Genomic DNA, 23701 nt, shown 5'->3' with positions numbered 1-23701 from the left:
TTGTATTCTGTCATTTTTATTGCTTTACCGTTTAGCTATATACGCTGCTGTAGCCAATAAATGTCCCCTTGCGGGATTAATAAACTGTCTGTCTGTCTGTCTGTATTCAGGTAGAAAGTAGTCTGACGAACTAAAATATGTTTCAACTTATTTGACAAGAATTACAAGCATATTTTGCCCTTCGTTAAAAAGGGAATAAAAGCATGTGTTCTCAGGACACACGAGCAGAGCAACACATTTATCTTTTAGGGCTGCAACTCAGGAATTTTGTAATGGGCAAATGTTTTCTCAATTATTTGATTAACAATTGGTCAACAAAATATAAAAAAAAAATAGTGAAATATGTAACAGTCCAAAAGCCAAAGTTATTTTAGTATCTATGAGGCTGAGGTAAAGAAAAGCAGCATATTTTTACATTTGAGGAGTCAAACACATCAAATGTTTGGCATGGTTTTGCAAGGAAATGGATGCAACTGGTCTTCAATTAATCTACAAAGCTAAAAAAAAAAATTATTTTACTCAACTAATTAGTTCAATAGCGCTAAATTAACACATGTTCATTTTGAGCCATATCACTCCTTCCTATAATGAAAGATCAGGTGTCTCATAAGTTTTATAAATTTAAAAAGTATCTTTAATGCCACTTTCATCAATATACATAAGAACACAGCCATCTGCAGGGACTGAGGCCAATTTTAATGTGGGGACAAAACAATCGGCACACCGCCTCTCTAGCTAGGGAGCAAGACACCGAACTGGCAGATTAGACCACCTGGTCCTGCCAGACTGTCGGCCTATTTATACTCGGGACAATAATTTACACCGGGACCGCCCAGAAGCACACAGACCGAGAACAAGGGAAGGCAGCTCGGTGTGACGTTCCCATGGTGAAACAGAAAAAAAAAAAGAGCCACTGTGATGACTTTCGGCCTTCTCCTTCCCTGTATGGTTTTCCCAGAGGACTAAGCTAATGACAAAGTCTTCTGCTGCTAGTTTAACTTCCTTCAGCCACGTGAGGAACTTCTCAACATGTGAGCGTTACACAATGGAATTATTGTTTGAACATGACTTGGATTATGTCTGTTCTGTAATCAAATTAGTGCCGTGACTATTTAAAGGTGTAAGGATTTGTAAATGGATTTTATTACACACATCACTTAAGAGAGAGATTTCGTGAAGACAACTTGACGCAAACAAACAAATATTCTTCCACTGACAATAACTCGGTGGCCTATATGCTGTAGAAGCTGCACTGAACTGCAATAAAGCCTTTGATGAAGCTCATGTCAGAGTTTGATTTGTCATGCTGTCGAAGTTGGCGTCACGTCAAAAAACGTGAGAAGCAACCGTACATTGTAAACCAAAATCTATAAAGGACGAGCAGAAGCATCTAGTTCAATGGCTTGTGCATAAATATGTGCATGAACTGAAAAATACTTTATTACATCCCTCTGCAAACTCGGGTAAATTCTAAAAGTAGCAAGTCACAGTTTTGCAGTCGACGGCACTCCAATTAAACCAAGCAACGAGTTCAAAACTCCCAAAGAGCTCTATTTTTTGCTGCTGCCGCGACTGACATTTTCCCATTAGTCCCACAGACGCATAATTTGGTGGCACCAATATTTGATTTCAGAGAGCATTTCACACAGTAATGAACATGTCACCAAGTGAAATTAATGTGTCACTGTGTTTAACAGATCCAATAAAAGTAAAGAATTTGAATCACTCAGAAATTACATATCAGACCTATTATCACAGTTCATACAACTGTAGTGACAGTTTATTTTGGTTGTTACTCAACCTGTAGTTGTACAAATATCTAATATCGGGAACTTTGCAGTCTCACTTCAAGCAATAACACTTTTTTTTTTTTTTCCTCAACTGCATTATACAGTTAAGCTGTATGTGATATAATGATTGGAGAAGAAAAGTCCTATCAGTAGATTATGAGTGCAAGTAAACGAGTGGGAATGTGGAACGTCTTGAAGCCGAGATGTTTTGCTACATGACAAAAATAACCCCCTGCCAATATGTTTATATTATACAATCAAACATGTACGCTCCCGAGATTCTAAATCTGCATGCTTTTCACAACCTTATAAAATCAATTTGTGTAAGAAACATCAAGTATCTCGGGAGTTTGATACTATCAAGAAATCATTTAAGGAACTGCTCCACGGGTTTTGTGTTGGTTTTTTTTACAGAAAGGTATAGCTGCATTTTGTTTTTATATCAAGCCAGAAGATGACAAAAAAACATGAGGAGATGAAGCAGAATGTTTGTTGAAAACACTTCAAATTCACCCGATTCAGAAAAAAACTCGTAGAATAGTTTGACGTTTTTGGCAAATGTTCTTTTTGGCTAATTGTTACACTCTGTTTACAGTTTACACAGACTCGTGACCTGCAGAAGTTGAGGAAGGTTCAACTTCATGCAAATTTCTTCTGACTTTTGGGAGTAAGATGACTCATTTGCACTTTGTTTGAGTCTCTCAGGAAATGGAACCACAGTTGTTCACAGCTGAGCTTCTACAAAAAGGACATTAAACAAACGTGTCACCCAATTGTGATAAACAGTAGCCCCATTCAAAATGATTGCATTTCTTGAACAGGATGCGTGGGAACATACTGCGCGAGAAATTGTTGTGCGCCATCAAATGGAAGAAAATAACTGTCCAATCAGAGCCAAGTATATCAACTAGATTGGAACATTAATGCCACAATCATGTTCCTTAAATATGAATCTTTAGGGCTTCCAGTTAAGCATTGTACGGGAGCATAAGATCAAGCTTTTACCAGCTACAAACAAAAAACAACAAACTGATTTCAGTACTAAGTTGAATAAGGAATGAATGAGGGAAACGGAGAAGACAAAAGCAGACAGAATTAACATGGTCAGGACCTCTGATGGAGAGGACAGGAATAAACTTGAATGGGTGACAAGTCTGATGAAAAGAGGTAAAGTAACTAAGTCAAAGCACAAAAAAAGCAGGTCACTTATCTGCCACAGACGCAGTTGAAAATTAAAAAAAAAAAAATCATTTAGAGGGTGCGTAAAAGACGAGTGGCTATTTTAATCTCAAATAAGGACCAAATTTGGGATCCCCAAAGGAATAAGTAGCAAAGGAGGCAGATATATAGTAAATAAAGGAAAAATGGAACACCAAACGATCACACTTGTACTTGCATACAGGTTTGTGCTAAAGAATTGTTAAGGATTTGTTTGAGGTCATCACTTTCGAATCAGACGAGATATTAATAACTGGAGGTGATGTTAATATTGCATTGAATCATACGTTAGATAAAAATAGTACAAAAAAAAGTTGTGAAGTACAACTGGCTCGGCATGTAAAAATTTAAGTTGGAATCTGAACTATTCGATTTTTCTTCGAAAATTCCCCTGAAAGGAGCGTGTTCTTCTTCTGCCGATGTTATTGAATGCGGGTGGCAGGCAGCTTTTAGGTGCATTACCGCCACCTTCTGACGGGAGTACTGCATTACAACCAGGCGCCTGTAAAAAAAAAAAAAAAAAAAAAGGAAATACGGAAGAACGAAAATCGCATTTATGAATCAATTTTGGACATTAAACCGACTGTTCGAATTTTCCAAATTCGTGACCCATCCCTAGTAGACACTTCACCCACTTGAAAAGAACTATACCCACTGCTCAACCTTGGCTTTAGTTTACACAGGAATAGACTATTTTTTTTTTTTTATGTATGCAGACAATAGGGTCACAGTTGTAGATTAAAAGATAGGAGTTGCAGATCTAAACCATATGGCCCTTTACTTAGGAAACAAAAGAATTTGTCTGGCAAATGAATGTTAACTGCGAAATGATACAGGATTTATTGAAGAGAGAAGAGGTCAAACAAAATAATCACATATCAGAAAGATAATGATGGAGTTGAATCTATAATTCTCTAGGGCCCTATGAAGGCAGTTTTAGGGGGTAAATTAATGTCTAAAACAGTATATCTCATAAAAACTCCACCGCTGTTAGCATCATTCAACGACAACAAAGAAAGGTCAGATTTACCCTCATGGAAAGAGGCCAATATCACAGTAATGCCAGAAAGAAGGGACAAATAACTTTGTGAAAAGTATAGACCAATAGCTATACTAAATTGCAACCTTAAGATAGATTGTATAAATCAATTATATCCAAAAGCTTTGAGTACGTCATGTCAGAAATAATTAATGAGGACCACTCAGGCTTCATTAATGAATGTCAAACACAAGATAACATTAGAAGGACCCTTCATATTGAAGAAGTGGAGAGAGACGGAGAAAAGCCTGTACTAATTAGCTTAGACGCAGAAAAGGCTTTTGATAGCATATGTTGGAAAGTTTGATGTCTCCGCTTGGAAAGGTTTGGCTTCCGTAAAGTCAACTGCATTTAAAATTGAGATTTTTGTTAAACTTTGGGCTTTTCCCCTTTTCCAGTCTTAATGCTAAGCTGCGATAGCCATCGCCTGTCTGTAATTTCATATTTAATGGGGATAAGAGTGGTATCTGTTCCCTTAAAAGTCAAACTATTCCTTCAACTGTTCATTGCAAAGTGGCCCATGTTTGCCTGCAGTGTAACATTTTTCCCAACATGCAGAGGGATGTTCATCAGGAGTTTCTCGGACTGCAAAATAACCCGTCTACACATTTCTTCCCTGTCGAGGAAGCAGCTCCACAAACTCTTTCTTGATGAGGCAGAATGAAAACAAACTAAAATCATAGATGCTGTATGGTTATGAATACTGTACGTGTTGGTGTGAAAGAGGGTGCTGAAGTGTGTGTAGGTGCTTCAACAGCCGTTTCAGCCTGCCAGATATGCAATCCCCCACCCTTTTTTCAGAAAATACAAAAGGCTGGAGGCAGAGATGAGCTCAAGATATTGTAATTAGCGTAAACCATCACAAAACTACTGTTGTGGAAAATCCTAGAGAAGGACATTTGTGATTTTCATGATGTGCTCATCAAAACATGTGGGCACCACTTTTTAGACGGTATGACTTGTCATAATCTGCAGCTACAGTACATCAAAAAGCATACTGGCATTGGGTAGGCAGCGGGAAATACTTATGATTAAAACAGCTTAACAATAGCAGTTACAAGTCAATGACCAAAATGTATTTTAAAAAGGAGGCACAACTGCAAATGAACACAGAAGTCTTGGTTTCAGCAAGTATGTCCAAATGTAATGACCCTAAGAGCTGATTCAATGTTGTTCATTTCATCCACATGGCTTCAATGTTGTTACGGAGGGACTCATTAAAATTTGGCTCTTATTAGTTGAGGCAGAGCACTGAGTGTCCAAGTAATCACACCTGTTCCTTTTGTAGGCACAGGTGAAAGAGAGCTTAATACTGTGTGAGTGCGAGTGAGTCTGCATCTCACAAGAGAGCAAGAAAGACGGAGGGAGACGGACTGAAAGATGGCGCAAAAGTTGAGTGCGAATATGAGCCTGCTGATGTAAATGGTGTGTTAGTTTGGATGAGAAGATAATATGAATCACAATCCCCAAAAAACTTCTTGAGACTGTGCATCTTCACTCTAAAAGTACCAGCTGTCAAGAACAACTACTTATTTATTCACCAAGCACTTGAGTGTTGTTGTTGTTGTTTTTTAGACTACTTGATTCAGGTTGGCAGGATATCAAGTCTTTTCTTGTTTTGCTGTAAATTAATGATTTAGCTGGACAGTTAAAAGCCTTTAACTATGGGTGGACTGATCAAATATATTCGGTCTGTAATTAACCTATATTATTCAGTGATTAATCTTTGTGTTAAAATTAAGTCATGAAATAGTTTGCCAGAGTATGCATGTACATGTGTATTGTATGTATAAAAAATAAGAGACAAAATCACCAACTCGAGTTCCCACGTGCTTTGAGTCAACTTCCTGTTTTTCAAGGTACTTGGCAAAAAAGGTTGTTTCAAGCATCTTGAGGAGCCTCACAGTTCTTCAACTGTCTGAGTTGTTCCCGTCTCTTCATATAATCCTAGACTGACTCGACGTTGTTGAGATCAGGGCTCTGGGGGTGCAGTAGCATCTGTTGCATCTTTTTTTATTACCTATTCTCTGAAGACAGTTCTTGCAGTATGTCGGCGGTGTTTCCTGTTATTGTGCTGCCGACAAAATTTAGGACCAATCAGAGTCTTCCCTGGTAAGCATGATGGATACGAGTAATATACATTTAAACCTGTTTTTGTTTTTTTTGTTGCTAAAGGGTGTCTTTACAAAATAAAGAGCACCGACAAATTCCAACATGTTAACACAAGATTAATAATGAAATGAAAAGAACTAAATAGATGAGGGTGAATTTACTAGGCTTGATGATGAAATGTTAATTAAAAAAACAAACAAATGGCCTGATTCTCCTCCACTATTCTAACTCCTTGCCAGAAACTCTCAAAAGGTGAAAGGAGAGTTTTTGATCCCTTTTGTTTAAAAAGGGGTGTTATTTTGTCAATAATTCATGGACCTACATGGCAGTGACTCTCAACTATTAATCCTCCTACGTACCTTTTACACTCGAAAAGTAGTGTTTTAAAGCGTAGACCTTGCAAAACAGAGAGGGAAGGGAAAATAGCAGCAGCAAAATGCTTATGGCACTTGACAGAAAATGGCTCCATTGGCATGTTAAATTTAAAATTGTTAGCGATTTGTCCCGGTCTATAAAATGTCTGCACTGGTAACTGAATAACAGGTAATATGCTCTCCATTTCAGACAGAGAGCCGCATCTGGGTTGCCCTCAATGTCAAATATCTGTTTTCAGTAATAGCCGGTAAGAGGTTGACAAACATTCCTCTGGTAAGCATCTCTGGCGCTGTGTGCTGCTCTCAGCAAAAACATCTAAGACAGGAGCATCAGTATTTTGACTATGATTTAGAAAAAAAGAGAACAGAAAAAGCTGTTATCACATCTTACAGCTGGCTCTGGTGGGTGTTTTTAGACACGGGATGACCAGAAACTCCAACATATCTCGCAGTGACAAAAGGATTCTTGCAGTGATGCAAAACTCTCAAGTAGCAGCAGGAACCAAGTGCTCGTTCAAATCCAAATCTTTCACCTTGAAAGTTTTTCCCAAAAGCAATGACGGACATTCTTCTGTGCCCAGTTAAAAACAGGAGCTTTGACCTATTTGCTTCCATGCTGGGCATTAAACTAGGACGTTAGACTGCCTTCTGAGTATCACATGAAAATCTATGTGTAAAATTAGAATGAGGACTTAATCAGCAACAAGCTATTATTGGAGTTCAGGATCCCCATTTCTATACGTTGGCATAAATCTATCTGAAGTTGTGGTAAAGGAGATAATAGTAATGTCTGGCTCAGCTAAAAAAAAAATTTTTTTTTAAAAACTCTTAAAACCTTGTCTTTCTCTGGATTCAACCGGTCTGGCTGACCCACAGACCAAGACAGAAAAGAATTGCAGTTTACTCTACTGTTTGGTAAATTATTACAATGACATAAGACTAAAAATGCCAGATCCGAATAAAGGGCCGTGACAGCGCATGTCTCAAAGTTTGTCAGACAGCATTGTCGCGGTTAATAAGTAAAGGAAGTGTACTTTTATTTAAAGACATATTATACAATTATGACACCTATTAGTTTCCAAGACATCATTCACACAATGGCGAAATACAATTATCACTCCTCATTTTAATGCCTAGTACTGGCAAGTTCCCACTCAGCGCAATAATGAATGAGAAAAACAGCTCATATTAATGAGTCCTGCTGGAAACAGGTAACAACAAGTATTGTTGAATCCAGCTCCTCTGCAAATGAATTTTGATTGTGTGTTTTGGACGAGATCGGGCGTTGAGACTTGGCATTCGATGGTACGGTCATCAACTGTGCAGCACTGCCGCAGTGTTTGTTTTTCATTCCAAACAATGGTCGGTTCAGTAGATCATAGTCAAAATAAAAGTCAAAAAAATATTTTGAATTTCACAGGGAGATTACCTATGTTTAATTTTGATCAATTTTACAGATGAAAATGTCCGACCATTATAATCTTAAGGTGCTAAATACAAGAGAACTAAAGATAGACACAGAACATGAAGATCCAGACTATGTTTCACATTTTTACTGTCCATGCTGTCCGTATGCAAATGCGATCCATATGGACTCGACCGCACGTCCCACAGCTGGAATGCAAACTAGATGCACTCAGACGGTTGGCAGAAGACTGTGCTGTATTTCAACCTACACATATGACTATACAAGACAGCAGAATTGCCTGTCCAGTCAAGGTTATTGCGGAGATATCCTTACGATGCATTTTTATAAATTAGGTCTAATGGTGATAGGTTTACAATTGCTGAACGAAAACAGATTTTAGATCATTATTCCATGGACAGAAAGAATCACTGCAGTATATTTAAATGAGCAAGGCTCTAATTTGCACGTGGCCCAAATGCAGGCGCAGAATCTAGTTCAGGAAAACTATTTGGCATGCAGCCGACATCTCCAGTTCTTAGTAGTTCTTAGGAAACGGGCAATTAAAGGAGATAGCGCTGCTCTTATCTGCTGCTGAATCTGAAGGCAGATTCCACTAGTAATAGCCTGAGAGACATGCAGCACCTGAGCCTCTGGGACATTCAAGAAGAAAAATAACTCCAGTACTGCTTTACACACCTGGTACTGCTCTCTCACAAAAGGACATAGCTTCCTCGCAACCTCAAATCTTCAAATCTCTTCCAACACATCGAGGCATCAAGCCGGAATACAGGACAGCTCTTCGTTTCGGCAATCTTTACTAACATCAGTTTGTAGGGACGAGTGGCACCTTTTGAAGACTAAACCAAAAGCAAGCAAGAACACTTTTCACAGCAGTGACACTCCAATAAATTAAACAAACTGAAAAAATTAGAAATGACTGTTCAAACCAATGCAGGATGTAGTTTGTTTCCTCAACAACTGGTTTCCTGCTGAGGTTAGTAGGTTCAACACAGTAAATTGTCAGATAAGAGTTTTTCCAAGATTCTTAAGGGGTAAATTGTTCAATTTCACAAAATTGAATAAAATGAGCCTCTCCAGAGAGGAATACTAATACAACTAAACGAGAGGCCACATTGAGTCTTTTAAAAGACAAATTTGACTTCCATCATTCCCCCAACTTCTGGAACAGATGGACTTACATTCTATCAAATGCATCAATGCCCACTGACTACGTGACATGTACAGAAGATGCATGTCTCCCCAAGTCTATTTCATTTTCCCTCTAGTGCTCAGAGAAGCATAATCTCCACATGCTGCTGTTTACATGACACAAATCTACCTCTGTTTATATGTTTTAACGACTGCTCAGACTCCTTGTTCCACTGCAAACTTTCTACTTTCACTTTCCCCTCACCTCCATAGTGGGCAAGAGAAAATCAATTAGACAAATGAATTCAAACATTGCTGATTTCTTGCCCTGAGAACTATTCTTATCCAGTAAATTTCTGCTGTCAGTCAGCATGGTTGAGACAGTTTTGTCCTGAGGAGTTGCTGACAGACATCCGGTTCTGAGGACAAAGATGGCAAATGGAGGTTGAAGTAGAGCTTCAGTAGCACTTGCAAAAATCCATGTCTCGCCTTTAATGGGGATTCATAGAGAGGGATTGGAAGAAAGGCACACTAGTGGTGGATTACTGTCTCTTTCATCTTTGAACAGCATGGATCTTGCATGTCACTAGATCATACCTGGGATGCAGCCTGCAGCCATAGAGGAGCTCCTCTCAAGCATCCGGCCACCTCCTTCTGCAGATCTTTGGCTTCGTCTCGTATCCTGCAATGCATAACACAACAAAATTGAGCCCACAAGATCTTTAGAGCTGTGGAACTAAAGCAAAAACCACAAACTCCATTTTTATATAGCGAACAAAAGCACTGCTTCAAAAGCTCATGCTTTTTCACCGATGTCTCATAATACAATGTGAGGCAGCACTGTGTTGGACATCACAGCGTGTGTACAAGTACAAATGTCAAGGTAGTCTACCTTGTAGCATAGACCTTGTGGCATTGCACTTATTTGCTGCCTTTCTGGCAAAGTATCAAGATGGAGGACAAAAGTATTGCTGCTGTGATTAACTTGCCACAGCTGTACAATGAGACCTCTGAGGAGTACAAGGACATTAAGCGCCGTCTTCACATTTTAAGCCCTCACCCTGAGCCTGTTCGTTTGTATTTCATCTTCTTCACCTGCACCCTGTGGCAAAATGCCCACACTTACACAACCCCTTGAGATATTTTTCCATGGAGCTATTGTCGGTGTGAAGACCTCTAATGCAGCACTGAACTCTGAAATGATGTGCACACAATGTTTCTGTAATCCCTGACCATTAGAGTGAGGAAGGAAAACTCAAAGGCAACCTACCACAGCAGACAATAGAGAATTGTCTTAAGATAAGCAAGAAAAGAATCATACACCCCCGAAGAACCATTACAGTCCTTGTTGCTTTTTAATTATGGCCAAAGAATAAACATAATACATACAGTAGCTCCACAGGCCACTAGAATATGTAGAGCTACTTACCGCAGTGGGAGAGTGGGAGAACAACAGCATCATAAACTACTTTCGACCGGGAAGCGGGAGCCTTTCAGGGAATAAAAGCAGTGCCATGTTTTTCTTCATTCCCTCTTTCCCCCTGATGCCCCCATTACGGTGCTTACATCTCCAATAAGTGGAGGCTTGAGTTGATGTGTGAGGGAGATCAAAAGGTTCAGAGACTGCTCATGTTTTGCACAGACAAAGCACAGCCCTGTGCACGGAGCAGATGGAAGCGATCACCTTTGTGAGAAAGTATATTCCAAGTTACATCGCTTGATCAACATCAGCACCTGAGTTACGCACGTGTTTGTGACCACGGGCATGTGCGCGTTTGCGACGTCGCCACGGACTTGGATATCTGCAAAGACCAGACATTAAATTTTGCGTCAAACCTGGGTAATCAAAAACAACTGGACCTGCGGTGCGCCCGCTCACGGCGTGTTGAAGATAAGCAAGTTTCTCACCCACAAACCGCAGAATTGTGGCTCCCCACCACCCAGCCCGGCCAGGTTGGCTCCCTGGATAAAGATTTGACACAAAATGTGTTGTGCGCTCTCTGCTCAAGTCTCAGGTCCGTGTGCAACTCGGGTGCTGATATTTATCAAGCAATAAAACTTGAAATACTTCCTCGGGAAGGTTATACTGTGGCGTTCCCCGGCTCGGGGCGCATTACGGTGCTGTTCACCGTTCACCATGCGGTGTTGGTGATCGCAGCTCGTATGACGATACAAATATAAATGCTGATTCTTCGAAGGTGGATCAAACTTCTGCAAGTTGTTTTTGTTCATTTGATGAAGGGCCGTATTCTGGAGTTAGATTTGAATTTGATCTATTTAACAAGTGAACACAAAGATGTGCGGATGGGGTGTGCATGTTTTGCAGAGAGAAAACAGGGTTCAGTGTTTTTCTTCTCGGCTGACGAAGTTGTGGTTCAATAATCCGACTAAATAGCCATTTCAACATAGTTCATTTATTCAGCTGGACATTCTGTTCATTTTAGATGATTTCTTGTGAAACCAACATGTACTAAACAATTTTGTCCATGTTTGATGCCTTTTTTCGGTTGCAATTTAAATGCTAAAAAGATCCAGCCTACTTATTTAATTGGTCAACGATTTCTCCAACTGGCCGTACCAGCCTTCATTGTGCACCAGAACTATTTTGAATTGCTGAGCAAATCAGAGATGTGGACACGAGTTCCAGGGTTTGGAGCGAAAACAACAAAGATGAAAATTGTAGCAGAATTTATCGTGTGACTCAAAACTATTGTGCGTCTTGTGAAGTCTAGGAACAACTTATGATCACCACAATGACTACTTTTACACATTGCATTACACTGCATGACACTTTCATTGCAATCCCACTAAACAAGGTCATAATATGATGACCCCAGACCCCAACAAAATCTCCAACTACACCCGTGTCCACCCACATCCTCTTCAACATCCGACTCACTCCAGCAAAGAAACCATTACCGGTAATGAGAATCGATGGGGGCGTTAAAAGTATTGGCAGTCCAGCCCAGGAGCTGCTGTCTGTGCCGTCTTTATTAGTCTGGAAGAAGAGTGCCGGTCTCTAGCCTGCCAGCTCTAAATAGGTGTGCATTGATCAGAAGGTCAGGCCAGGCCGAGTCCAGCCCTTTAATTGTCTGTGTCACTCCTCATTCTCATTCCAACAGCTGTCAGTCGTCTCCCAGGTAAACCAAGGCCGGCGTCGCACGTGGCAGTTCACGCGGAGTCAGAGGTTACGGTTCGGACAGAATGCAGCCAGGGTAACAGGAAGCAGGAATTAGGAATTAAAAGTGAATTCTGCCGTCATATTCATCTTAATCAATTGAGCGAGGGAGAGACAGCAGCAAACACTGCAGGAATCTCGCAGCAAATGAAGCGCACCTTTTAATCCTCTCGTTGAACTGTTCGCGAAATGCATTTCTTAAATTCAACTCAAGAACAACGTCTGTTCATCAGCACAGACTCTTGCACATTCCTTTAATGCCTTCTTACAGGCCATGTTATATCCTCCCCCCCCATCCAAGTGACTTAATCTCCTTTATGAGCACTACAGTAACACTAAACTTAGTTTGTATGACTGCTATGACAGCCCCTTCTGCTCACACCCTTGAAAGGTAAAGTACAGGATACAACACATCTATGTCTCACTAAACAAGGCACTGACCTCTGAGGGAACTGATAAGCTTTAATGATCTTTAATTACTGAACCACAGTTTGTATGGACCATTGGACAGCTAAAGGAACAATGGAGATTTCTTTTAAAAAGGTACTAACAGTACTAGCACAAGAACCCAGTCAGTGAGAAAGAGGCTTCATGTAAATGGATGCTGGTAAAGTAGATAACTTGTGAGATCTAATTACTTTATTAAAAAAAATAATTATGGACTTCTCTCAATTACTTCCCCCAAACACACATTTAAGAAAGACTATCAAAAAAGCAAAACTCACACAAATAATAGGTCTAGTTTTTGTATGATATATCTAATGTTGACTTCCCTTGATTATTGAGTGATACGCAATATACAATATACAAAGTGATGATGAATTGACATCACAAGAAAATAAATATGAACTATCACTGTTACCTGCCCAAGAAAAAGTAAAAAAAAATCTCCCATGTGGGTTCACTTCATATATCTGATCCCAGCACCTTCTCTGAAGGAGGAAAACCGGTCAAATCCTTTTGCACATTAATCCAGATGTCTGGCTGCTTCAGAGCCACAGCTCTGTCAGAATTGTATCCTGGCTTTAGAGCTGGAGTCATTTAGGATGCCTTGGCGGCTAATCAACCGCTATCTTTCATCAAAAAGTTGCTGTGACAGGGTTAAGCCTGTCTTTACAAAATCTACCGGGGTAAGATTGTCTTTCACTTGTACAGTGACTCAAAGCTCCAGTGTTTGGAATACATCTGGCTGTCAGCCTGCTGTGGATTTTTTACCAGAGGTGAATAAAAAGGTTTGTTTCATATATTACACTCCATAAATCCCACAAATAAGAGCTCAGATAAAAAAAATAAAAAATAAAACAGACCGGGAACAATTTATAAAATCCATGGAAATAGCAGAGTCAAGAGCTACAATCTAATTCCACTTTCTTTTAGCTTGAAATATGTAGATGTCATTCATACAGGACATGATAGCCAAGGTTAAGCAATGAAGCGGTGACTATTTTGTTGGCAATAATCAAAGTCCTCACAGCTCATCACAACAACTGAAGATTCAGTTCAATCACTAAGATTTTAAGCCATCATCAAGACTCCCTGATTCAAAGTGTGGCTTTCATCTCTGTAAAAAAAAAATATGGCATCTGTGAAAGTAATTGGCTGTGCCCAAAAGGCTTTAAGCACTAAGATCATCCTCAGATGATCAGGTAATCAATGCAAAACAAAGGATAAAGTGCAGTTCACATTATGAATTTGAAAAATCCTGCATGTCTGAAATCGGTTGGGTACGATGAACAACACTATTTCCTGTACCGGAATAACTTGCAAGTACATCCACCACCTCTCTTTCTTGTCAATGTCATTGCAGCTTCCAGACTTACTCGGGTATGAAATTAAATTACTTCACACCTTTCGGAGACTTCACATAAGATCAGCGTCCATTGAGATCTGATGAGGAGATTTAGCCTGAAGCTGAAATCCACATAGCCTAAATGACTGAACACAGGGAGTGATAAAGTATATTGTAGTGAGACGGTTGGACCAATTTTAACAAGGATTCAGTCTGCCTGAGGACAAAATAGGCCGTGTACAACAGGTCAGTGTTTAAAACTAAATGGAACCCGTTATCAAGCAGAAGGCTATGCCCTGAGAGTAAAACCCAAAGCATTTACATCTATCCTCTGCGTGCGTGCGTGTGTGTGTTTTTGTTTGTGTACTTCACGGTCATCGTAAAATGTTCATTCATCCGCTGTGTTCCATACCTGCGTAGGCCCACGGCAAATCCCACGTGGAAGTTGGAGTATGACTGAGTCCACTGCTCTATTTTCTCCGCCTCCTGGGAAGCATACAGCACAAGCGCTCATACTGTCATTGAAGTCAGTTTATTTTCGTAGAGAAAAGGTAGGCGATGTTTAAACTTAGGAAATAGATGTATTTTTAACCACAATTTGAGTGAAGTGGAACAGAAGGTAACATAAAACCGCTGCGCGGGAGGTGACTATAATTAAGTTACTGTGCCAACGAAATGTCTTCATCTGCACATTAACTTTGCCCTCATTTCAACCCCTGCAGTGCGTACGCAGCTGAAATAAGAAAAATCTCGACCGTGAACACACTTGAGTGATGCTGTAAGAGAGAGAAAAAAAAAAAAAAAGCATTCAATTAAAACATCCCAACTCTCTATGGCTCACACTGCTATACACACTGAATATTCTCTCTTTTAATGAGTCACTCATTAGTCAATTTGGTTATTAAAAGAATGAGTTTTGGCAGCAAAAAAAATGGTTTCGCTTGAAAAGTTAACATCCTGAGGACATCTAATCCACATTAGGTTAGAAAAAGGCTGTTATTTTGCATATTAGTGACACCCCCCGCATGTGTGAAACGCCTTTAAACTTCTTATTTTGGCTGTAACCTGCAACTGAACTTTCCAGACATTCCTGTCACAATAGTTGCAAATCAGTACTTCTCTTTCCAAGGATATTAAATAAAATATTGATAGTGGATGACACTGTATCCAATAATATAAGAGTATGTTGCACTGCTCCATTTTCTTGAGTAAATGTCCCCGACGTGGCTAAAGTGCATTACAATTTAAAAGTGTGCTCTGCAGCTCTGTTACGTTAGAAAATGTAGAATGTAGAAATGTAATTGTTGATATCACAGATCAGTTCATTATGTTTCCTATGAAACAAGTTCATAGCACATAGTTCATGCACTGATTCAGAATATTATTTTTTTTTTTTGTATTAACAATTTGTGGCAGGCAGGTATTGTATGCACAGCCCTAAAATACGCATAAGTCTATTGATTCGCTGACATGGCACCCTCTCACCGCCCGCCTCTTCTTATCCAGCTCCCAAATTCCTTTGAGGGTCAATAAAAACATCTCGTAATGAGAAATGTCACCTTTCCTCACCCCAAGTTGGACAGAAACAATTTGCTGCGGAACATAGGAAATGTTCTCAATATGGTGCCATCCACCGAGATAAGTTTAGTCTGGTGGCCTCAGGCAGGAAAAGACGAGATTTAGTGGGTGAAATCAAAATAGTGCGAAAGCAATTTTTCAAAGGATTCTTCAAAACAGTGAGGACACAGTCCTGACTTTCTAACAAACAAATACATGAAGCTGAAGCAAAACACGCCACGCTGACATTAATAAGCAGATGATAAGTGATGGACAGACAAACAAAATTCACGTCAGTGATGCAGTACTTTGAGTAATCATCTTGGTAACCTGTAAGGTTCTGAAGAGAAGACCTGCTGACATTTAAGGTCGGGACTGTTTGTCAACTTATCAATATCTTGTAAGCAACTTTGACTCTTTTGAAGTTTTTAGGCCACTGTTCAAGGAGGTTTGATGTCAGCTGGTGGCAAATGCTTCATTAAGAATTAGGATGTCCCAGTATTTATTTGGGTCAATAACAAGCAGTTTAGCTCTCTGACATCATCAGCCTTTAAATCAGTTGATACTTTAGGTCCCTAAAATGCCTGAATATAGCGAAGAATGCCCGACACAACTTCCTCAAGCTCAAGCTGATGACTTCAAAACCCTTGTTTTATTCAACCAACAGTCCAAAACCCACAAAAATTAAATTTATGATTAAATAAGTCAAAAAAATGCAGTATATATATCACATTTAGGAAGTCGCTTGAGTTAAAGTATCACGCGATCATCGAAATAGCAAATCTTTTTTTTTTTTTTAACAAACATACCGACTAGTTGTATTATGTCTAAAAACAATGTATACAAGATATTAACTATGTTACGGCAGCCTATTGTATAGTGTATGTAAAGACAGGATTGTTTGCATTAGTCCATTTCATTAACCGGAATATTGATAGCCTTCTTATCTTCTTATTTCACATATACAAAATAAGAAAGTACAATAGCAGAACTGTGGTGTACTACTTACAAAAGGACTGGTTAGTTTATGATTGACGTGTGCTATAAAAACAGTCAATTTCTGCTCCACGGCAGAATTGCCCATTTAATCAAATCGCCAGAAGGCTTCTAAACCTGTATACCACATTAATATTCCTAAACAAGCTTTGAGCTACTCTAGCGCTGCAGTCTGATAATCAAGGGCACGACACACACTTTATATGTGGGCTCTGAAAGCAGAAGGACTGCCCACCACTCACAGCAAGTAATAAAAATATTGACCATATGGTGGAAAGTGGGTGCAGTGTTATGGTAATGCATTTTAATACACTGTGTAAGGATTGCAGACAGAAAAACCAGACATATTTCTCCTTGTGCCCACAAATATAGGCGGTGCAGAATGAGGGTCATTTTGCATACGGTATGGTGTAAATACCTCCTGTGCGCGGTCCTTGAGGCATAAGCAAAAATGTCTACAGTCCATCATAATAAAAAAAAAAATTAGATAGTCACTGTTAAATATGCATGCAATAGCCCTGTTTAAGTAAATATTGGGTTCATCCAAACTAATTTTGACTATGCATCTTAATTATTTTTCTGAAAATCAAATAATCTCTGCTAAATATGCAAAGTTGTATTTGTTTCTGAAAAGATGCAGCTCTAAATTTAAAAAAAAGAAAAAGTAAAAAAAAAAAAAAAATCCATAAAAGGAACTGATTTGTGTGCTCCTGTGTGTCCTACCTAAGCAGAACACAAACACAGCACAACGCATCATCTTTAATCTCTTTTGAAAGTACAAGATCACATTATGAACAGGCAAGCTTAATCCGTACGTGGGAAACTAACCTAAATTTGTATGCAGGACAGGCTTTTGAATTTAAATGTGAGGTTACAGCAAATTTTATTCAAGCGTGCGTCTGTTCTGAGCAGCGAGGGTCACCTTACCTAACATCCAACTTTAACTGAACTGACAGATCTGAAATGCAGTGCAGACAAATGCACTTTAAATAAAAAATAAAGTTGAGTGCCAGAGTTTAATTTCATTGCATATTGCAAAAAAACTAAATTATTTTTGAGATGGCAGTTGAGAAGACTTTCTAACAAATATTAAGAAAGCTACTTATGATGTAACATTTTCCAAGAAAAAAAAAATGTTTTGGATTCAAATTTCAAAGAGATTTGGTTGTTACATAATACCTAAAAGGACAAAATGAAGACCATCAGAAAGTATGCTGCTAGAATAAGCAGTCATCATATCCAAATGCATGATAGAACTAAAAGCAGCCATCCGCAGTCACATGATGGGGGTGTCACCTGGAAGTATCTCTATTTTGTTTATGGCATTAAAATAAGGACATTTAAAATAGGGTCATGATTAAAAGGCCATGAAGTCGGCATTACAGATGTCTTACACCTTGTTTGGGGTATTAGTTTTGATAAAGTTAGTTTCCATTCTAAAATTATCAATCATAATTGTTTGTTAATTAATAGATTACAAATGTAATTGCTGTTCTTTTTATAAATTCTAAAATATGAGCTCGTATAGTCATAAATAAGAGAGCACAAGTGATGCAGTGGTATTAAAAGTCAAGTGGTTGAGTACATAAAAATCATCTCTTCTATGATTCTGAATTGATTCACAAATGCCAAAATCACATTTTCGTATAACATTCTTCACAGATCATGTTTACTTAAACAACTTTGACGAACTGTCGTGGTGCAAAGAAAATACTGCAAGTTGGTCGTCTGCTTTATTTATAAAGCTTTGTGCCCATACAGCACATCACTGGATAATGATGGCTTTCCCCAGTACTATCGTAGCAGCAGAGGACCTGTTCTACATTGCTGGAGACAGACTGTTAAGAAAGATTCCCACCTCTAATTGACTGTCAAAGTCATTTTTCAAGCACAAATAGCATTTAATGTGGATCGGCCACATCTGGCCGATGCCCAATTTACTTAATTAAGTCATAGCAGTGATGCCGATCCAACAGATCAACGGTGCATTTCAATGAAACGAGTTCAGAGGACATAGTGCCACTTGAGCTATATTTGTTTACAGAGTATGACATCATCCCTCCATGATAACTGTAATCACATCCATTGTCTCCAACCGTTTTCCCAGCTGAAGAGACTTCAACAATGCAACAGAGTCTAATGACTTCATCCTAATACCGCACTCATGACTGCATGACATCATTAAATGTAACAATAGGCCTCCTCCTGTGTTGTACACAGAGAATCCCCCAGTGCTCTCACAGGTTTGGTGTCCACATACGTCTCTGTCCTGTGCCTTCAATAAGTCAAGCACAAATCCATCCCCAGTGCAGTAGATCAGGTAACACCGGCATGGCTGCAGTTCTTATTTGTGCAAAGCAAGGTCATTGAACCACATGGATGCTGGATCAATCAGACAGATTAATGAAGCACAACCTGCTGACATGACGAATATTGACACCCCTATTACATCTTGGTCCTGCAGTGCTCAACACTGCTTAAATAAATCAGGGACAAGTTGAAGGAGGCAGGTAAACTTCTGAACCTAATCCTTCACATGGTAAACAGAATACTAGAAGAGCTTAGATATAAAGGAAATGTGTCTCTGCCTTGAAATATTAAAACCCCAAAATGTCACAGAATTGAACCTCATCTTGCTGGCAGAGGCAGAAATCCATTTCATCTGCACTCAAAGGTCTTTGCGTCATATCTCTTCTTATTATTAGGCAATAAAAAGCTTAAGATAACCTTCTTATCATTACTACCACAGATAATACTTATTAGTTCAAGTGTTTTAGCAGAGTTGCAACTAATGATAGTGATTATTCTATTCATTATTTTCTGATCAATCACGACATTTATTGAGACAAAACAAATATTAGAAAATAGTTAAAACCCAAAATCCAAATAAATTCATTATACAGACAGCAATTCCTCTCAATATAAACAAAGGAATCGTCAAATTTGAGCTGCAACGATTAGTTGGTCAATCAATTTGGCAATCAACAGAAAATATATCTGAAATAATTGACAAATAGTTTCTGTCATTTTCTGGTTCCTGCCGAATGGGACAATTTGCCGTTTATCTGTGTAATATTTTAGGGTTCATTTAGTGGAATTTAGCAGCACAAAACAAGCAAACTGATAATATCACAGAAGTCTGGATGCATTGTCTCAAACAATTGTGTTCATGTTTTATAGCCTTTAACAGTCATTGTAGACTATTATTGTTAGATTAATCAATCTCATACAACAAGTACTTCCGACCCAGAGATCAAAAATATTGCTTTCAAAAATCAATAATCAGAATAGTTGGCAATCAGAGTTGTGTCCATTAATTAAACAATTCAACAACTAATCATTTCAGCACAAAAGAGCTTGTTCTTTCAATAGCACCTGTGATTTCAAGCATCAACATGCACCGTCATGGGATGTAAAGAATAACATCCTCACAGTCCACACTGCACCACGGGAAATGCATAACATAACAAAATACAGAATTAAACATTATCTGTAGGGGCCCACAGCTCTGCAGCAGATAAAAAAATTTAAAAAAACCACATCACCTTGATTTTACCTGAATTAACTCGTTTACTTAAAAGCTTAAAGCGCCTCAAACCTCATATCTCCTGCCCACATTCTGGTTGTATTTCTGACAACAGGGCCAGAACAAATGGCATCCTGCGTTTTTAATCAATAGGAGGATTAACCTTTTCTATCAGAGGCGCCCCTCTGAGCAAAATGTGGAGTCGAGATTTCGGATTATACCTGTGAAAACATGCTTTAGCTCATTATTGGACTGAGATCTACAGAGCTGTATGGCAACCCATATTTCACTGGCATTAGGTTACCATTTATGACTCAGTAATCCTTCCAATCTCTCCAAAGAAATGCACCTTATCGTGAGCCTTTCTGGAAATGAATGTATTTGTAGAGGTGTCTACGGTAATGATCCTCCATATTTTTAGAGACGAGCTTTTCCACTTCCGTGCGAAGGCTGGTCTTCTGAATGTTTCGATAAATACCACAACAGCGATTCGTATTACAGTGAACCCTCGTTTATCGCGGGGGTTACGTTCCAAATAGAGACCGTGATAGGTGAAATCCGTGAAATAGTAACCTTTATTTTTTTTACAATTATTATACAATGAAATACTCCATAATACATTGAAACCAAAGAACAAAACCTTTTTACAGGCCCAAGCATTTGTTTAACAAATAAAAGTACTGTATAAATGTTTTTTTTTTACAAATAACTACTGTACTGTAAAATAATAATTTGAATCATCAATACGAACTGAAGGCTTCAAATTGCTGAGATCGGCACCGCCCCACTGCGACCCGAGTCATTGGATTAGAACGGGAGGAAATGAAAAATGATTATGAAAACAAATACAAAGTACAGTCGGACAAATAGTGACTCGTGTATTTCACTGCTCTTCTGACTGAGCCGCTGCATCCTGACTCCGCTCTGCAGCGGTTCTTTCTTCTAAAGCCGGCGGTGCAGATGTGGTTTTTCGAGAGAAGAACATAGTTATCGGTAGTTGTTGTCGCTCTTTTTTCTTCTGGGCAAAAAGATTCTTATAAACCGACATGCCACCATCGATTATGTTTAATTTGGCAAGCTGTTTTACGTACGTGTACATATTAAACCGCAACGTTATTGACAAACAGGTAGAGAAGAAGCGGAGAGACTGTTTAGCCAATCAGAATGCAGAACACAATGCACGATGCAAATCCGTGAAGCAGCGAGACCGTGAAAGGTGAACCGCGTTATAGCGAGGGTTCACTGTATTCCCATTTGACTCGCACAGCCCTAAAACAACCGTCTCACGACACAGGACGAACCCGTGTTTACCGGCACCGAACAATAATTTGACCACAAACTATTTTCTCCAAACAATTTAACACTTCACTCTGGTGCTGAAACATTAGTAAACCAATAAATACGTTGATCAACTTAATTGACAACAGGCCTGATAAGGAATTAAACATTTAACTTAACTTCTAATTATTTATGTGGCATTGAAAGCACAGTGATGTATCAAAGTGATTTGCAGTGCAGAGAGTCATAACAAAAGAGAAGGAGGAGAAATTCAGGAAAAAAAAATAATGTATAATGTATAAAAATACCCAAGACATACCTAAATATTGACGAGGCACACAAAACGGAGTTAAACAAATTGTTTTGTCCGTCTCCTATAGATATTTCAATTATTTTGGGTGTTGGACTGTTGATTGAACAAAACAAGCAATCTTGCAGACATCCTCTTGGGCTCAAGGAACGTGATGGCCATTTCTAATCCGTTTTAAATCTTGTAGAATTTATGAACACCGATCGTAGGTTAGTTAGTAAGTGCAATGGCCATGCTCTAAAACTGCAGTTTAACTATGCGTGGACCAAGCAAATCTCAAAAGGTCAATATTGAGGCCAATCAAGACATTTTTTTTTTTAACAGAACAACTTAGATGCAGTGAATTATTTATTAATGCATCACAGACCTATTCTAACGTCAACCACACAGGATTGATTTTTTTTTTTTTTTTTAGTAGTTTCAAATGTAAATGTAATGTCTAAAATGTGGAAAAATAAGTATCTCATCAGGACTTGCCATCGTCAAATGACTCGAATAGGGTTAAAAAAAAATAATAATAAAATAAAAAATACCCAAGACATACCTAAATTCAACACCGAGCACTCGCTGCACTTTCACCTGAACCACCTGTCCCCTTGGTGGTCCACATCGAGCTCACTTATGACGACATAAGTCACCTTTAAGTGAGTTACAAAAAAAAAACACAAAGAAAGAAAGAAGAAAGTCCCTCAGCTGGCAAACGAGCTTCAGCTGCCAGTCTGAACTAAACCTCAGCCAAACAAACGTCAGCCACAACTTCTTCACGCTTTGCTCAGATTAAAGTTCCTCCAGCAACGAAAACGTCTTACTGACAGAAAAATCGTCCAGTCTTTCAGGAACTAACCTGCAGCGAGACGGATCCCCCTCCCCCCCCCAAAAAAAAACAACAACACAACAACGTGTGATATCGCGACTCATTGCAAAACTTTCTTCGCAGCGACGACGTGACAGAAGCTAACGAACTAACCCGGTCGCGTTAACGTTAGCGCCGGTGAAGTGAAAGCGGGAAGCAAAGAGGAAGTGTAAAAAAGTAACCTGTCAAGGGGCGTCTGTCCTCTTGCATGCTCTCTCTCTCTCTCTCTCTCTGCTGCTGCTGCTGCTGCTGAAAAGGCTTCCCGCAATTCCGTCCAAGACTTTGGCGGTTTCGCTCTCCTTGCTCGGTGTTGAGAGGGGTAACCAGGGAAAGCCGCTGGTTAGCAACGAGACCTGTCAAACAATGGCGGAACAGAGTACGGCAAGCGGGAGGGTGACACGTGCTTTTTCGTTGACGTTCGGTGTTTCGGGGATGGTTTCGTTTTGGGTGCTGCGCGTCTCGGGGCACGTCCTGTCAAAATAAAAGCACAAAATAGAGTTTTGGATAAAAAAAAATATACAAAAATAAATTAAAAAAAAAAGACTCGGCAACAGACGCGGAGAGTCGTTTGCGGAGCACTATCAGACACACTGTTTAACAGCAGATTTAAAAGCAGATTGTTTTCATTAAAAAAAATTTTTTTTAAATGTTTAAATGTTTCTTGAATCACACCTGGCAGAATAGAGAAAGCTTTGAAATAACATTTTGACCGAGATACGGCTTTAGTTTGTGTTATGCTTTTGTTCTTTAAAAGAGCAGAAGTATTAATAGCACAATGAACTCATGAAATATGTAAAAGCACTCATTAACCAGAATGTCCCCTTTACAATAGATTAGTTTTAGTCACATCTTGTGTATGTTCTGTATAAAAGAATAAGCAGATGCATAGGGAGTCATTCTTATCTATAGGATTTATTTTGTTGTTTATTTTGTTTGTTTGCATATTTTACAACGATCCAGTCTACACTGACAAAAATCTCAAAAATGAACTGCATTTTTGAAATTCTGCCTAAACACTGTCAAATAACAACAGCATTTTGTTGTTATTGTTATTATTACTAAGCTGTAAGCCACTAGTGTGTATAATTTATAGGTCAGGCAAGTTCCCAGACACTTCAGATAAA

The 23701-nt window shown here is 39.0% G+C and overlaps 1 protein-coding gene across 1 annotated transcript in view; it reads right to left on the bottom strand.

Annotated features, from left to right (window-relative positions):
* enox2 (ecto-NOX disulfide-thiol exchanger 2) overlaps positions 1-22921 on the bottom strand; it is a 170116-nt gene extending 147195 nt beyond the window's left edge. Inside the window, exons 1-2 of the mRNA XM_069694213.1 lie at positions 22760-22921; positions 9688-9772 (exon numbers count right to left, since the gene is read on the bottom strand). The gene's annotated coding sequence lies outside the window, so the exon portion shown is untranslated. The remainder of the gene's footprint in view (positions 1-9687; positions 9773-22759) is intronic.
* Between the last annotated feature and the right edge of the window lie 780 nt (positions 22922-23701).

This window comes from Brachyistius frenatus, unplaced genomic scaffold, assembly GCF_029030835.1.
Source record: "Brachyistius frenatus isolate BFR_SWC_R1_liver_20210118 unplaced genomic scaffold, ASM2903083v1 Contig_17, whole genome shotgun sequence".
In the NCBI taxonomy this organism is placed as follows: domain Eukaryota; kingdom Metazoa; phylum Chordata; class Actinopteri; family Embiotocidae; genus Brachyistius; species Brachyistius frenatus.
Note: the sequence above shows the minus strand (reverse complement) of the source record. Positions and strands in the feature narration are given on the sequence as shown.